This window comes from Pezoporus flaviventris, unplaced genomic scaffold (genome assembly GCF_033815535.1).
Source record: "Pezoporus flaviventris isolate CSIRO_AGI_PZ_B2104156 unplaced genomic scaffold, CSIRO_AGI_Pfla_v1 ptg000083l, whole genome shotgun sequence".
NCBI classification, from domain to species: Eukaryota; Metazoa; Chordata; class Aves; order Psittaciformes; family Psittacidae; genus Pezoporus; species Pezoporus flaviventris.
The window spans coordinates 8,513,803-8,530,347 of NW_026892631.1; the positions used below are offsets into that span (position 1 = coordinate 8,513,803).

Consider the following 16,545-nt stretch of genomic DNA (forward strand, 5'->3'; position numbering starts at 1 on the left):
ACACAAGGTAACTGGTACAGTAATACAAATGAACGGTAGCAGCAACATCACCACAGTAAGAGGTCATGAAGTCTGTTCTTTGCCAGTTGCTTTTGCCAACATCTGGGTAAAAAAAAAACACCAGCAGAGATCAGCAGTAGGTCCAGTATGAAAGTGGAAGAACCATCATTTCTGCTGTAAGGGACACTGGGACTGCAAACGGATTGTGTGCTTAAAAATATATGACAGTTCACCAAATTCAGACGAATAAAAGTGAAGCAATAACTCTGCTGTGCCTTGTTGTGACCTCCTCTCTTTACAAGCCTGCAAACTTTATATTAGTCTGATATGATCTATGTCTTTATTACTTACATTGTGGCAGCACACTCTTGTACGTGGATGAGGACCCCAAAGCCTGAGGGCTCTTCTGACACAGAACCAGATGGGGAGTAGCTTCTCAACTACACCTGGGTCTATCCTGAGCAGCATTACAAGCCATGTCTTCAAAATTTACTCTGAAAAATAGTCTGTCAAAAAAAAAAAGGAAAGAATTTCTGTACTAAGTGCAGATCGTTTTGCATACCATCTGCAGAGTGCTAATTATACACACCGTCGTTATTTGTCAGTGTAAGATATTTCAGAGTGATATCTGTAAGCCATCTGCCAGCTCTCACTCACATTCTTCAGATCATCAGCAAGAAACCTTACAGAATTTTTCCTTAGGTAAGAAACTGCACTATGCCAGAGCAGTTAAACAGGAATGACTTTCTAAAAACGGCTCCTTAACAGATAACTGCAGTAAAGTGAAATCCAAATGAATTCTTTTGAATTGTTTAAGAATGTCATGGCTTTGATATTGCATTCAGGTATTAGATCGGTGTCTCGCCACCCTCACAGTAAATCATCATGAACCAAATCATTCGGGTAGGCTCTGTCCCTCTGCATAGCATATTTCCCAACAAATATATACAGCAAGGGAACACAAAAAAAAAAAACACTCATGAAACCAGAACCAGCTCAGGGGAAAAAAAAAAAAAATAAAAATTAAAAATGAAAAACAGGAAAAAAGAAAATGAAAGGGAAAAAAAGAAAATACTACAAAACAAACAAAAAAAAAACAACACAAACCACCCACCCTTCAACAACACAACCAAATGGGATACTTTCTACTCCCTTCTTAAGAACATGAGCTTCTACCTTCACCACCCTCACTCCATCTGATGAAGTTCTTCTACCGTCAGTACAGTCAGTTTATGTTTTCACTGCCAGAAAAAATCTGGCTATTTGACAGCAAGGCAACTAACCTGATTTAGCTAGAACATATTATAAGAGAACCAGCTGTATATATGTATCATCTTAACATAGCTGTCTGGGGTCAACTGCAGTTGAGAAGACATATTACTATCACCTAGCTATGTCTATGAGGATGATGAGGCACCGGCACAGGTTGCCCAGAGAAGCCGTGGCTGCCCCATCCCTGGCAGTGTTCAAGGCCAGGTTGGACGGGGCTTGGAGCAACCTGGTCTAGTGGAAGGTGTCCCTGCCTGTGGCAGGGGGCCGAAACTGGATGATCTTTAAGGCCCCTTCCAACCCAAACCAATCTGGGATTCTATGATTCTATTATTTTTTTCACTCACTGTCTACAAATGACTGACTGCTGTTCATTCATTCAGTACTGGGACTGTGCTTTTGGTGCTTTCTAAGCAAGATGGCATTATCAATCCTTGCCAACTGTTTAACTGATTTCCTCTAGGTAATCAAACTCTACTGTGGCTTCGGTGCTTCATTACCTATATCATATGCTACAGTTTTCTTACATCTTACCGTATTCTCTTACTTTATGACTTAACTGTTATGAAGTATTCCTATAATTTATCCATTTATAATTTGACAATCCTCAGGATCTCTCACAGGAATCTATCCCCTGCATCATGGTGTTGGACTTGATGATCCTGAAGGTCTTTTCCAACCTAGCTGATTCTATGGCTCTATGGCTCACAGAGGCTTAGTCATGATGATACGAGACCATGTGCTTATCCTAAAGAAGCTTTACCATCAGGATCACAAGACATCTCACTGGTTCTTTGGCCTTCAGCACATCAAGGTCAAAAAATCATTCTTCCAACTTCTATCTGTAATCAGTATGAACCTAGACTTTGAGGCTAAGGTTGCTCAGAACAGCCACCTCAAGCAAAGCTCAGCTTTCAGGCATGTAACAAGTTAACTGAATTGGTGCTCTACATCACAATCTACATACCACTGAAACATCTGCCAAGGAGCTTCGCAAGAAATAATTTCCTCTTAGAAGAGCTGAACCTTAAAGAAAATGACAGTGCTTTAATTTGTGTCAATATCTGACCTTTTCAAGTGCAGGTGCTCTGATTGTGCTCACCCTCTAAAACTATGGCATTGTTTTGGAGGAAAGAAAGAAGAATATATGAAAGGGAAGCCCATAAAAATAAGTACTCCCCAGGAAAAAAAGAAACAAAAGAAAGAAAATGAAGCCCAAACACTGAAGAAATAAACAGCATAAATCAGTAATATAATCAATATGTAAAGTCAGTGTCTATTTGGTGTAAATGAATTAAGCTTCTTCGAGCTGTTACTGTTCTTGCTGACAAAAAAGCATGGATTATTTCATTCCTTTTCCACTCCATGGTAACTCAGCATCACCGAGCTCTTCCCCCAAAACAAAGGAGTTTTGTGTGGACGCATCCACCATCTTTCATGCATGCAAATAGCTAACAGATGTCTATTTATATTTGGGATTAGAGTTTTGCATAGTAAAACAGCAGCTCAATGTGTACCCTCAGTATGTAGGTTATATCCTTTAGGAATTAGGCCTTATGTTCTTTCCATAGGAAAAAAGAAAGCTTTGAAGATGCAAGAACATGATAAATGAGCTTACTTTGAAATATGTCAATAACGATGTATTGAACCAGTGCCACAACTGCCATTATAGGAAACATCAGAATCTCAAAGTTTGGGGGGTCTGGCTGGTTTGTCAGTTGGATTTCTCTGGTCTTTTTGTTTTGCCTACACTAGTTTCTCTATGGCAACTCTGACAATTTCTGGCACTCCAGAGAGGCTACAGGAAGCATGATCATCTTGCATCAGCAACTTCAAAACTGGAAGGCAGCAAAAAAACAGCCAACAAGAACACGTAAAAGCAAAGCTCAAGGCCAAGACCTGAATTTCAACCTGTGCTCTTGAGCACTCTGTGTGCCTTGAAGTCTTAGATCACACTGATCAGCTGTCTCACTGCAGGGCCTTCAAAGCACTCTATATATTCTGCTACATGAAAGGATGGTTTTCAGTGTTACTCTCGGTTTGAGCACGAGGAGTATCTTATATATACCTTATATTGGCAAATAAACTGAGGTGAAAAATGGCTGTAGCACAGATGTGCTTGAGAGCAACCATAGCTAAATGAATGAAAGGGAAACCAGCATAGCAGCGAGTCATGTATAACAAAAGAAATCTATCTGCTTGTCAATCTGCAAGACAGCTGTTTGTCTAGATATATCAGCCTTCTTGCTCCCTGGTCATTACAGGGGACTGGCAGCACACTATTCACCTATTTATTTAACATCAGGTTCAAAGAAGGGCAACGGAGCTGGTGAAGGGCCTGGAGCACAAGTGTGATGAGGAATGGCTGAGGGAAGTGGGGAGGTTTAGTCTGGAGAAGAAAAGGCTCAGTGTGGACCTTACTGCTTTCTACAACTGCCTGAAAGGAGGATGGAGCCAGGAGGGGGCTGGGCTCTGCTCCCAAGAAACAAGAGATGGGACAAGAGGAAATGGACTCAAGATGTGCCAGGGGAGATTTAGACTGGAGATCAGGACCAGTTTCTTTCCTGAAGGGGCAGTCAGGCATTGGAACAGGCTGCCCAGGGCAGCAGTGAAATCACTGGCCCTGGAAGTGCTCACAAACCATGCAGAAGAGGCCCTCAGCGACATTGTTTAGTGGTAGCCTTGGCAGTGCTGGGAATGGTTGGACTTGATCTTAAAGGTCTTTTCCAACTCATCTAATTCCATGATTCTAATTTTTTGTAGCAAAGCCCACACAGATGGGCAATTTCAAAATAGCCTCGAAATGACAGCTCCTCCCAACGGAGAAACTAACTGTGGACAGACTGACCACTGCTGAAAGTTGGGGGAAGCAAAGAAACTAAAGGAGTGCCATGCTAGTCAGCTGGACTGCTCAGCACACAAGGATATATAAAGATTTTCTGCAAGAAAAGTGTATTATTTGGAATTTGTTAATTTGTGATTTGCCTGCTCTGTAACTTTTCAGTAGCTGAATCAGGGCAATTCATCAATCAATACATTGAGAGTCCTGGTCCTCATCCCAGGCTTACCAATTTCAAGAGCAAAATTCCCATTTAGATTCTCTGAATCCTTGTTTTCACTGTGACAGTGAGGGCCTCCAGGAATATCACATATTTTGCAAACCTCAGCCTTTGCAAATAAGTATTAACAAATACTCTCGCAGTTCCCCAACAATTTATGATGATCTGCATTAAGAGAAATAAATAATTCAGCTTGCATTACTCCCAGTGCAAACCACTTTATGAACCCTGGTAAAGGTACATAGAGAGCGTGTGCTCACACATAGCAGGTAAAACCTGGGCTATGGTGAACTGACCTTCTCTCCCACTCTAAAACACTGTTGCACTACTGAATGTGAGAAGTAATTTACTGGCATTCACCCTTCTCATTCTCTCGTAAGCTTCTGCTTATGTAGCTGAGGTCAACTTTAGAACAGTGCTGGAGAGAAGAGAGAAGAGAGAGAAGGGGAAAGAGTGGAGAAGAGAGAAGAGATGCTGTCTCATTCTTATGTGACTTCATCAGCTTCTCTGGCTCCCTCCATCAGAGCCTGACAGCTTGACATCTCCCAGTGGCTTGATGGCTGAAGAACACAATTCTTGCTCTTCCCCTGGCCCCCCTGCATGAACCAAAGTGAGCTTATGAGATAAAACTGACAAGTTCAAAGGACCCAGATTAGAGTTTGAACAGTGTTTTCAGTAGCAGTAATGTTCTTTAGTTTTTACTAGGGGCTTTCACAGACTATAAGGAATGGTGCAGCATTTCTTGGTTAATATTTTTCCTCTATTCCTATTCCCAGACCACAGTACAACAGGGATCTCCGTGGTTTCGTTGGAAACTGAGATCATATCCTTCTTTGTACAGATGCATCTTAGTTGCTACCTAAAGTCCCCAGGCATCAGTCATCTAAGGGCTTGGTCATGGAGGAGGCAATGCTGCCCATACCCCCAGTCATGGGGGGAGTCAACCCCAGTGAGGTTCCTGTGGATCACAGCTGAAGAATGAGGATCAACAGAAGTGCTTGTCCCAGATTAGGCAGTAAACTTTAATGCCAGTGCTATTTACAAAGTGATCACTTGGATCTCCATAACTTGTGATCTCCCCTGGTCTAAATACAAGGAAGATTATAAAAGAAATATGTCCACAACTATTTATTTGGACATTTTAAGTCCTTTTTCAGCCCTTCTTCAATCTTTTGGGTTGGATCTCTAACAGTTTGAATTACCTTGTTTTTCTAATGGAAGGCTTTGGAGAAATTCTAAAACCCTAAGAAAGAGTGTTGCTGGTAATCAAGCCTCAGCTTCACCCACACAGTTATTTGTGCTCGCATGTTTGTCTAATCAAGGAGCAGAAAAGCCATTATAAAATGCTTCTGATCAATAGCCTGTAGGCACAGAGCTCATAGGCACACAGCTCAAACACTGAATATTCACTGACAATCAATAGAGTAAACAGTCAAAAATATCTGCTGAAAAAAATTCAAAACCTGAGTAAACCACAGTCTGCTGACAAGTACACTGCAAATGCTGAAAGGGACTTTCTCCTAAATGCTGTTCTCTGCAAACTACTCATCCCTTTCCAACTATGCGTTTAAGTTGCTTAATGCTTGCTGTATATTATGGAAATGTTCTGGGTTTAATATTTTTTTTCCAATCATGAATGAGAATTCCAATTAGAAAACAATAACAGATACAGAGATCTAAGAAAGGAGGATATCTGGGAAAACCTTGACATTTGGACTGTCACTTTTAAACCAGCCACATATGGCAGGAGTCAACAGATCTGTGCTATTCACACAAGCAGAGCAATGTGCAGGGGAAGGAATGACAGACTATTATATTTTTTCCTACTCAAGAAAGAATTTTAACCCAAGAGGTGAAAACTTGCTTTGCAAATGATACATTAAGGACAATTTCTCTTTACTGTATTTCTGAAAAAAAGAACATGTGAGAAGTCATACATGGACAACATAACACTGCATCTCACTTGCAACACTTAAAATGTGGGTATGAAGCCTTTCAAGGAGACAGTCACCTCGCAAGTAAACATTTCATTCATTTCCTTCTGTGTACTCAAAAAAAAAAACCCACCACAACCAAAAAACAACAAAACACAAAAAAACCCCACAATAACAACAAAAGAAAATGTTTACCCTTGAGCACTACAATCCCTAGGGATATGAAGATGATTCAGCAACAGCTGGACAGTGTTCAGCTGTATCATTCTTCAACTAATAGCTAAAGGGGGCCTACAAGAAATCTGGAGAAGGCTCCAGTGAGACCTTAGAGCAGCTTCCAATGTCTAAAGGGGCCAACAAGAAATCTGGAGAGGGGCTTTTGACAAGGGCCTGTAGGAACAGGACAAAGGGAATGGCTTTAACCTGACAGAGGGGAGATTGAGATGAGACATTAGGAAGAAATTCTTCCCTGTGAGGGTGCTGAGGCCCTGGCACAGGGTGCCCACAGAAGCTGTGGCTGCCGCGTCCATGGCAGTGTTCAAGGCCAGGTTGGACGGGGCTTGGAGCAACCTGATCCAGTGGAAGGTGTCCCTGCCTGTGGCAGGAGTTTGGAACTGGATGAGCTTTAAGGTCCCTTTCAACCCAAACCATTCTATGATATTCCTCAGGGCTTCTTCAGTTTGCTGAGCCATAGACTTTCATGCAGTGTTCACATTTTGCACTTCTATGATTCCATCCAGATGACAATGTCAAAGTATTTCTGAAACACAATTAATCCTCATCAACTGAAGCAAGAAGAGTTCCGTGACTTCCTCAGTGACACAAAAAACAGCCTTGAGTCAACTCTCAGGCTGCAGTCCTGCACACAGCAAAATACTGAAGTCCAAAAATTCACCAGAAGTTTTCAACAACATTGCTCTCTACTGCCCTGCTCTTGCTAAGGTAATGCAAGTAAAGGAAGGAGCTCTAGCTGCAGAAATGAACTAGTTCACAAATCGTTGCACTGGGCCAGGAGTCAGATCTCTCTGCTCCTCACAGTCATCACAGCAGATTTTCTGATGTCTGCAAATTAGCTGGAGCAGCAGAAGGATCTTTTAGCATCCCAAGCTAAATATCACAGATAAAAATGAACAGCAAGCATCGCCATATTGTCACATCATTGCCCAACTAATACCAAAAAGACCGACACCAAGTTGCAGAGGAAGAGCTAACAGCCTTGCAGTACAAACAGCAAATGTCCTTAGAAGAGACATGCCCTATAAACTTAAGCCAGTTTCATCTTTTTAAACTAAACAGACAGTTAGAAAGAAGACCTAAGGGTTAAAACCACTAATGCAGTTCAAAACTAAAACTAGAAACAGAATCCCAGACTCAGTTGTGTTGGAAGGGACCTTAGAGATCATCCAGTTCCAACCCTCTGCCATGGGCAGGGACAGCTTCCACTTAGACCAGCTTACTCTAAGCGCCATCCAACCTGGCCTTGAACACTGCCAGGATGGAGCAGCCACAGCTTCTCTAGGCAAGACTTTAGAAGACATACTACCTTTTGGAGAAAACATTCTTTTCTCCCCTTCTCACTAGAGAATTCTAAAAAGCATTTAAAGGAAAGAGATGTTGATAACCAAATTGAAAACAAGGCAGAACTTCATTTCCCCTTGTACTTTGAAAGTCCCTCTTTGAGATACTCATGTAGGCAGAAGAACATCATTATGCAATGAAATACAGTATTAGCTGTCCAGACAATAACTAATGGGCTTATTGCAGGACTAGGGAAACTATCAGTTCTCCAAGTGCTTTCATTTAGCAGTTTGTTTTCAATGATTTTTTGCAAAGCCATTTTATTCAAACTCAAAATACACTGAAGGACATGCAGCTGAAAGGTAGGATTAACTGAACAAGGTAATATTAACTCAAGTATCTATTGCTTCAGTACACACAATTCCTCCCAACTTGCAGGGATTATGAGAAGCGTTGGTATGCACAGTCCATCTTGAAAGATTTGTTTTTCTTCAGTGATGACAGACCAAGGTATCAAATTTGCTGATTCACCTCTTAGCTCCAGTTGTGTGCAGCATTCTGGTTAAAACTTTAAGCTTCAAGGCTTGATCAAGCATTAACACATGACAAAAGCAGAAGCCCTTGGTGCTTGAGAACAAACACTGGAGTGAATAATGTAGCGTTAGAGATCACGCTGGACATTTTTACAGACACTGAGCGCATCTACCTCATTGCATAGTGAAAGCATCTTTTCCCGCTCAGTTGCTTTGATCTGTTTCCATACATGCAAGATGTTTGTGAAACAATGTGGGATATGCTCTCAGGTCAGAAAACAGACATAACTATTAACTTGAATGCAACTAGGTAATACACACAACTGAGGATATGACCTCTATTTTCACTGAGGTGACAGAAGCCTCTTCAAATGAAAGAACACAGTGTCTGAGAGGATCCTTTGCTTCACAGCAGGAAGACAAGTAGAACAGATTCAAAAGGTCAAATTATCCAACTTTCTGATCTTACACTGAAATCAGCAGAATTATTCACATAGATAAACAGAAGGAGCTTTGCAGCAGTGCACGGTCAGACTAAAACCCATGGTGTGATACCAGTCCTTTCCTAGTTACATTTATACATTAGTAGAAGCTTATTTTAAATCAATCACATTAACTGAAATTAACTTAAAGTTTTTTATTCATCTAATGCTGATGTAAAATCATAATTGGAACCCACTTCACTTTTTAATTCACGTGAGAAGAAAATAAAAGCAGAGTTGAAATGTCACTCTTTAAGTAAGGCTTTACACTAAGGACGTTAACACCACGGAGCAGCAGTGAACACATCTGAAAGCAGTAGGATGTCACGCAAGAGCAGGTCAGTGGCTACAGTAGCTCAGCTAGCATTTCCATGGGACATAAACTAATGCCTCGCTAACAAACTGGCCACACATTAATGAGCTTTTCTAGTAGAAATTGGAGGTAAAGCTGCTATTTCTTTGCGAAATCTGCTTGGTTCTCATAAAACTATCTTTTGCACAGTTTCCCTTCTTAAGAGATATATATCCCTTGTTACCATGTACCAGCTCTTCCATTTCATTTACAGCTGTTTCCAGTTTCTCACCTAAGAGGATCCACAATGCGATACCAGACCCAACACTTTGCAAAATGTAGTAACAACAAAAATAAACTGTAAGAATGGGATGAGACAGCAAGAGCGTCACTCAAAGCAGAAAGGGCTGAGGTAGCCCAGACCTATGTTATCACCACATTATTGGCTTTTTAAGTTGCTGAACACCGCTTCTCTTTATAATGAGATTGGGATTTCATTACAGTGGCATTGGTTTGAAACATCTTCACTGTGACCAATGAAATTAATTCATATTAAACAAGATCAGGATTCAGTCTCCATTGTTACTTCTGCTGTTGTCACACTAATTCCTTGTCATGACCAAAACGCATGCCACCAAAGACCCAAAAGGCTTGCTAGAATATACAAGAAATGCGCTTCTAGTTTGCAAAGCATATTAGGCCTTTTAGACATCCTTTCCTCACTGCCTTATATGCCAGGCTCATTATGAACCTCAGTATGGTACCTTAGCACTATGTTCCTAGAATCATAGACTGGTTTGGGCTGGAAGGGATCTTAAAGCTCATCCAGTTCCAAACCCCTGCCATGGGCAGGGACACCTTCCACTAGACCAGGTTGCTCCAAGCCCCATCCAACCTGGCCTTGAACACTGCCAGGGATGGGGCAGCCACAGCTTCTCTGGGCACCCTGTGCCAGGGCCTCAGCACCCACACAGGGAAGAATTTCTTCCTAATGTCTCATCTCAGTCTCCCCTCTGTCAGGTTAAAGCCATTCCCCCTTCTCCTGTCCCTACAGGCCCTTGTCAAAAGTCCCTCTCCAGATTTCCTGTTGGCCCCTTTAGGCACTGGAAGCTGCTCTAATCTCAGCCTGTCTCCAACTATACGGAAGATTCAGAATTAAAGATATAAATATTTATGCAAGACAAAGGGAGACACAGGGACAAAGAGAGGCACAACACTTGTGCCAAACATGTTGTGCCAGATGCTGAGATCAATTTTTCTACAGCATTGCCAACTGTCCTCAGCATTTGCTCGGGATATTCAGTGATAGTGGGTTAAGGCCAAGGTAAAAGGAAATCAGATCGTGCACTAACTGGGACATCTGACGTTGCTCAGAATGGCAACTGCCTCTCTCTGTAATGAGCAGAACACATGCTAATGTGCCACAGTGCACTGCAGCCAGGAGGAAAGGTCAGGCTTAACAAAGGGCTGCAGGATGTGCTGCAAACCCAGCATCTATTTAATCATCGCAATGAAGCCAAGAGCATTAGCCACGGGTAATCTTACGATTTCTCAAATACACTTTGACATGTTAAAACAATATTCCACCAGAATGAGAGGCTGCTTGTGCCACTGTGGGATGCTCTGAAGCCATGCCTGTCAATTTTGTGGATTTATATCAAATGTGCAGGGCATTAAACAACACGAGTGATACCCCCTTTGAGCTTTCCCATTAAATGAAGCCCTGTGACAAAGTACTTCAACAAAGATATGCTGAAAATATTTGGGCAATAATTTCACACAAGTGTTCTAAAGATTTCATATTAACGACATTACTGTAAAAGGCACCAGACAAAGTAGAATAAAATCACTTTATCCAGCAGGTCTTTGGTATTATTTCACAGGAAAAAAACTATAATCACAGAACCACAGACTGGTTTGGGTTGGAAGGGACCTTAATGCTCATCCAGTTCCAAACCCCTGCAACGCACAGGGACACCTTCCACTAGACCAGGTTGCTCCAAGCCCTGTCCAACCTGGCCTTGAACACTGCCAGGGATGGGGCAGCCACAGCTTCTCAGGGCACCCTGTGCCAGTGCCTCATCATCCTCACAGGGAAGAATTTCTTCCTAATGTCTAATGCAGAAAATCAAAGAAAAACTAAGTGAATGTATTACAGTGAAGAGCAATCTTTAACGCATTTGCAATGAGTTTTATATTATTTCCTTTTTCTGGGCTTAGACGCAGTAGGTACCTACAAACATGTTTATCTTATGCATAGTTACAGGGGTAGCTTTATTAGTAGTAGAAACTAGCATTCACTTAAGTTTCTACAATGAGATATGATCAGGAGATTTAGTCAAATAAATTGACTCAATAAATACAGTAAGAGCACATCACCATAATTCTCAATGACTTCTAATACATTTGTCTTAATAAGTATAAATATGCCAATGCACTCTAGTTAAAAAAGCTCTACTACACTAATTCTTAGCCAGGTCATTGTTATAACCACAGTCACATGGGCCAGAGTGTACTGCTGCCATGAAAGTATGGAAACTGGGTAGAATCTGCCACTGACGGAGCCAAGTAAGTTTAACTGAGAAAATCGGATGGTATTTCACATTTCAGATTACTGTTCCCTCCACTACCCTCTGCTCTTTCCTTACAACCTGCTGTATTCATTACTGAGAAGCTCAAACTTTTCCTTCCTTTTGTCCCTGAGCACTGCCACAGTTTGTGCTCAGTTTCCAATTAGGATTGAGCTGTGGAAGGCTGATCAGCTGGAGACAGTCAGGAGAGGTGGGGGACTTGCGGGAAACACTGGCCTCTTCAGATGAGCTCTCAAAGCTCTAGCATCATGTTTCCATGCCAACAGACAGCTCATGCAGAGGCACTGAAGAAGCAGTCATTGTGAAGACAAAGTACTATTAATTTTACTTCACCTGCCTTCTGGAAGGATCATTACAGGGACAATGAACATTTTGATACAAGCAAACTTGATTCAGAAATTAAAAAATTGAGGTTTTCACCTTATTCTCCACAACATCTGTGTACCTTCCAGTCAGTCTTACTTTGCAAAGCACTGGAATTAGGCATCCAAGGTACATCTGCTTCAACACCAGTCTGTTCCCAGTGTCTGCTATACTCAGGTCAGGAACTAGCCCGTTCTGTGGTTTAACCACTCAAGCAAAGCTCTGGCCTTGGACTCTCTTGACCTGAGATTTCAAGACCCTGCTGCCCAAGTAACAGCATGTCAGCAGGGTGCTCTGGACTCTCAGAATGTACTGGCCTCAGGCCAACCCCTTTCCAGCCTCTTAATTCTGGGGTTATTAGAAGTCACTGTTGCGAGTCTCTTCTGCTCCCTTGCCAAATGCATTTGGCTCACATTAAAGGATAACACAGGCACCAGACGTGGGGCTGAAATAGCAGGCTGAAGCGTAACAATAGGTACAACTACACTGCTAAGTAGATGTCAACCTCACATCTCCAAAATGGGTCCTCTTCAGCACAGGATGGAGCTCATATCCCTTGATGCACCAACTCAGATCCGTTAAAGAGCCTGGTTCCCTGAAGTAGCATTTTCTAAAGCCCCATGGCCCCTTGAGCCTCACCACTCTTTCTGCTCACAGGGTTGTGCTCTTAGCCCTGTTCAAAGATTCTTATTCCCTTATTATTTACATCAGTGACTTGGCCCTTGCCTATCCCATATCTCTGGAGCCTGCCCACTGAGTCTCATTTTGGTCTGAGGTCAAGATCTATTTACGTGCCCAAGCAATAAAAGCAAAGCAAAACATATTCCAAGATAGAAATAAAAGTCTTCAAATGTGTCTTGGGAGGAATTTGGAGTTACACATTCAAAAGCAGAATCCACAAAAAACCCTGGCTCATGTTCAGGCCACTTCCACTGTGGCCCAAGCAATGCTAATGCATTGTGCTATTTCTGGCCTTCAAACTAGGTTGCCTGGCAGCAGCTTTGCTCATGTGTTGTACTTACCACTCTGCCAAAGATCCACAATCGGCAGCTTCTCTCCCCAGGACACCCATCTCTCCCAGGTTCCGCTGGGTGCCGCTCACAACTGGAGTATTGAGGAGGCAGCCACACTTTGTCCATGGTCACATAAAAAAGATGGAGTAAGAGGCAAAAGAGGCAGCAGCTCGTAACACATGAAAGCTGTCTCTCTGCCTCCTTCCCAGAGCAATGTCCAGGGCACAGCATTCTGCTTTTGCAGTGTTTCTGCTTCCTGAATTACACAAGCAGCCAAGAGAGTGTGGTCCTGTCACCTCCATGACTGAGCTACACAGACCTAATCCCTTTACCTTCCCACTGCCTGGTTCTCACACTGAGGAAGGGCTCCTATTTGAGGTTCCCTGCTTGCTGCATGACTGCACTTGATGTTCAGAAAAATTGGGTGGTTGCTCTGCCACCTGTGGTGGTACCTCATAAGACATGGATCAGACCCATTAAGCATCCCTATCTGCAATGATGGCAGCAAGGGAACCCTCTTACAAAGGCCATGACTAAGGGCCAGGAAGTCACCTATCTTTGAGAGAGAAACTAAATTTCAGATTCACCTCCCTCTGCTGGTTTAGGACTGGTCACTCCCCACCACCCTCCCCTCCTTCCTCACCTCATGTGCTTGCACACCCTTAAAAACAGAGCTGAACTGTTTTGAAAAATATAATCTCTGCCTTCTCATAAAACCTTACAACATATTTAAGGATTTTGGATTTGTGATAAGCTAAGTAAGAGTTGTTATGGAGTATAAACAACTATACTGTAAAAGAGACTATGCACTGGTTGTGCAGTACACAGCTATCCAGTTATCCTCTGAGACAGTACACCCCAAGCAGGTCAAGGAAGGGGTTTTTCCCCCTCTGCTCTGCTGAAACCCCCTTTGCAGTCCTGCGTCCAGATCTGAGGAAACAATACAAGAGGGACGTGGAGCTGTTGGAGTGGGTCCAGAGGAGGCCACAGAGGTGCTCCGGAAGCTGGAGCAGGTCTGCTATGGAGACAGGCTGAGAGAGCTGGGCTTGGTCAGCCTGGAGAAGAGAAGGCTCCAGGGAGACCTTAGAGCAGCTTCCAGTGCCTAAAGGGGCCAACAGGAAATCTGGAGAGGGACTTTTGACAAGGGCCTGTAGGGACAGGACAAGGGGGAATGGCTTTAACCTGAGAGAGGGGAGACTGAGATAAGATATTGAGAGGAAATTCTTCCCTGTGAGGGTTGTGAGGCCCTGGCACAGGGTGCCCAGAGAAGCTGTGGCTGCCCCATCCCTGGCAGTGTTCAAGGCCAGGTTGGATGGTGCTTGGAGCAACCTGGTCTAGTGGAAGGTGTCCCTGCCTGTGGCAGGGGGTTGGAACTGGATGAGCTTTAAGGTCCCCTTCAACCCAAACCATTTTGTGATTCTATGTTCTATACAGCAGCTTCAGCACAGCTACATAAACAGAGATCATGAGATTGCAGAGCCTGAAAATCCATCACTTCACTTTAAAGGGTTAAGCTGCAGATGGCCCACCTCCCATTGGAATAGCAACAGAAAGCTATGCCTAAAACCTGTAATTGATCTACTCTGTTTAACAAATACCCCTTAATTTCAAACAAGATGGGCATTACATCCCTACTAATTTTCAATGCTATTTCCACATCTCGTGGACTTTAATACAGTAATAAATTGAGCATGGTGGCAATTTGTCCCCAAAGTTTGCATCTCCAATCTACTGGCTTCACTAATGATCTCAGCTCTGTCTATTTAAGCCTGTTTAATGACACCATTCCTTGTATTGGTCATTAATGGCTTTACAGTTTAATGCAGCATGACAAAGGAACACAATGTATTTCATATAGCTGCAACTACAGTAATGCCTCATTTGGTATGCCTACCAAATGGAAGTAGAACAAGCAGACAAAAATGTGCTAAAAATGCAAACTAGCTTAGGGAAAATACTTGGAGTTTACAAGTTGCATGCTGCTTCAAGATTTTCACCTCCCTGTACACAGCTGAATTGAGTTTTCGTTGCAGTTTAGGTCACAATTGAATCAATTCCACCAAAAACATCTTTAGATTTTGCTGATTGCTTACTTTCAATTCAGTACTGCTGCAGAGCTGCTTCATCTGGATACACATATCTTAAAGGTTCCCAAGTCTGGAAGCTGGTTTGCATGTAAAAGTTTGTTATACTGAACAGCCTAGTTTGGGGTTTTTGCATGTCTTCTCAGTGTTTCTGACTGTGATATTATTTACAAACTGAATGCAAGGGCAATGTGTCAGTAAGATAAGGGTGAATCACTCAGATTTCTTTTCTTATACTACTTAGTTTAGTTCTGTACTTCTTTCTGACTATTCTTCTGTCTTCTGCTCACTAGTGGCTTCTTCTCCTATCCATGTAGCATTTCTTTATGCTTTTTGTCATATCTAATGGCTATGATCCTTTCTTTGCCTTGATGTGAACCAGGGGTTATGGCTTTGTTGAAGGTGTTCTTACTGTATTGTAAGACAGTCGGATACAAGATGTTCACCTCATCTTCTTGAACAGGTCCAACACCCCTCTCCCTGGGGATGACTTTAAAAGTCACACTCAGTTTAACTCATCTCTCTTTAAACTCCCATCCCTATTAGTCTTCTCATCTCCAAGGCAGAAGTATCATCTTGGAGTAACTACATGAGCAGGCAAAGGAAGAGCTACCAATGTCACCTATCTGGACTTCTGTAAAGCCTTTAACATGGTCCCCCACAACATCCTTCCTCTAAATTGGAGAGATACGGATTTGACAGATGAACTGTTTGGAGGATGAGGAATTCCTTGGGTGGTCACATCCAGGGAGTAGTGGTCAATGACTCAATGTCAAGATGGACATCAATGACAAGTGGTGTCCCTCAGGGGACAGTACTAGAGCCAGCACTATTTAATATCATAACAACACAGTATGATCAAATGCACCCTCCAGAAACTTGCAGATGACACCAAGCTGAGTGGCTTTTCAATCTTAAAGGGGGCTTGTAAGAAATCTGGGGACAGACTTCTTAACAGGACTTTTGAACAGTGATAGGACAAGAGGTAGTGGTTTTAAATTAAGAAAGGGTCAACTCAGATGAGCCATAAGGAAGAATTTTTTTATAGTGATGCTGGTGAAACACTGGCACAGGTTGCCCAAAAAGGTGGCAGATGCCCCATCCCTGGAAACATTCACAGTCAGGCTGGAAAGGGCTTTGAGCAGCCTGCTCACTGCAGGGGGGTTGGACTAGATAATCTTTAATGGTCCCTTCCAACCATTCCATGATTCCATGACTTTGTTTTTACACCTCCTTTTCTGCATCAAATTCACAAGTTCATCTCTGGCTCTAGCAAGAGATGCTAGATTCATCTCAATGATCTAGCTTCGTTTTTCCAGTGATGCATTTTTCACTCTCCTAACTAGCTCAGTAGTGCACTGAATGTTCCTCAAATTCCTTACCAGACTACCCCATTATACATAACAC

At 42.6% G+C, this 16,545-nt stretch overlaps 1 long non-coding RNA gene across 1 annotated transcript in view; it reads right to left on the bottom strand.

The window, feature by feature from the left end:
* Positions 1-328: 328 nt before the first annotated feature.
* The window catches only part of LOC133280456 (uncharacterized), a 91,635-nt gene continuing 75,418 nt past the window's right edge, over positions 329-16,545 (bottom strand). The window contains exon 3 of the long non-coding RNA XR_009747174.1: positions 329-506. This is a non-coding gene — a long non-coding RNA (uncharacterized LOC133280456). The remainder of the gene's footprint in view (positions 507-16,545) is intronic.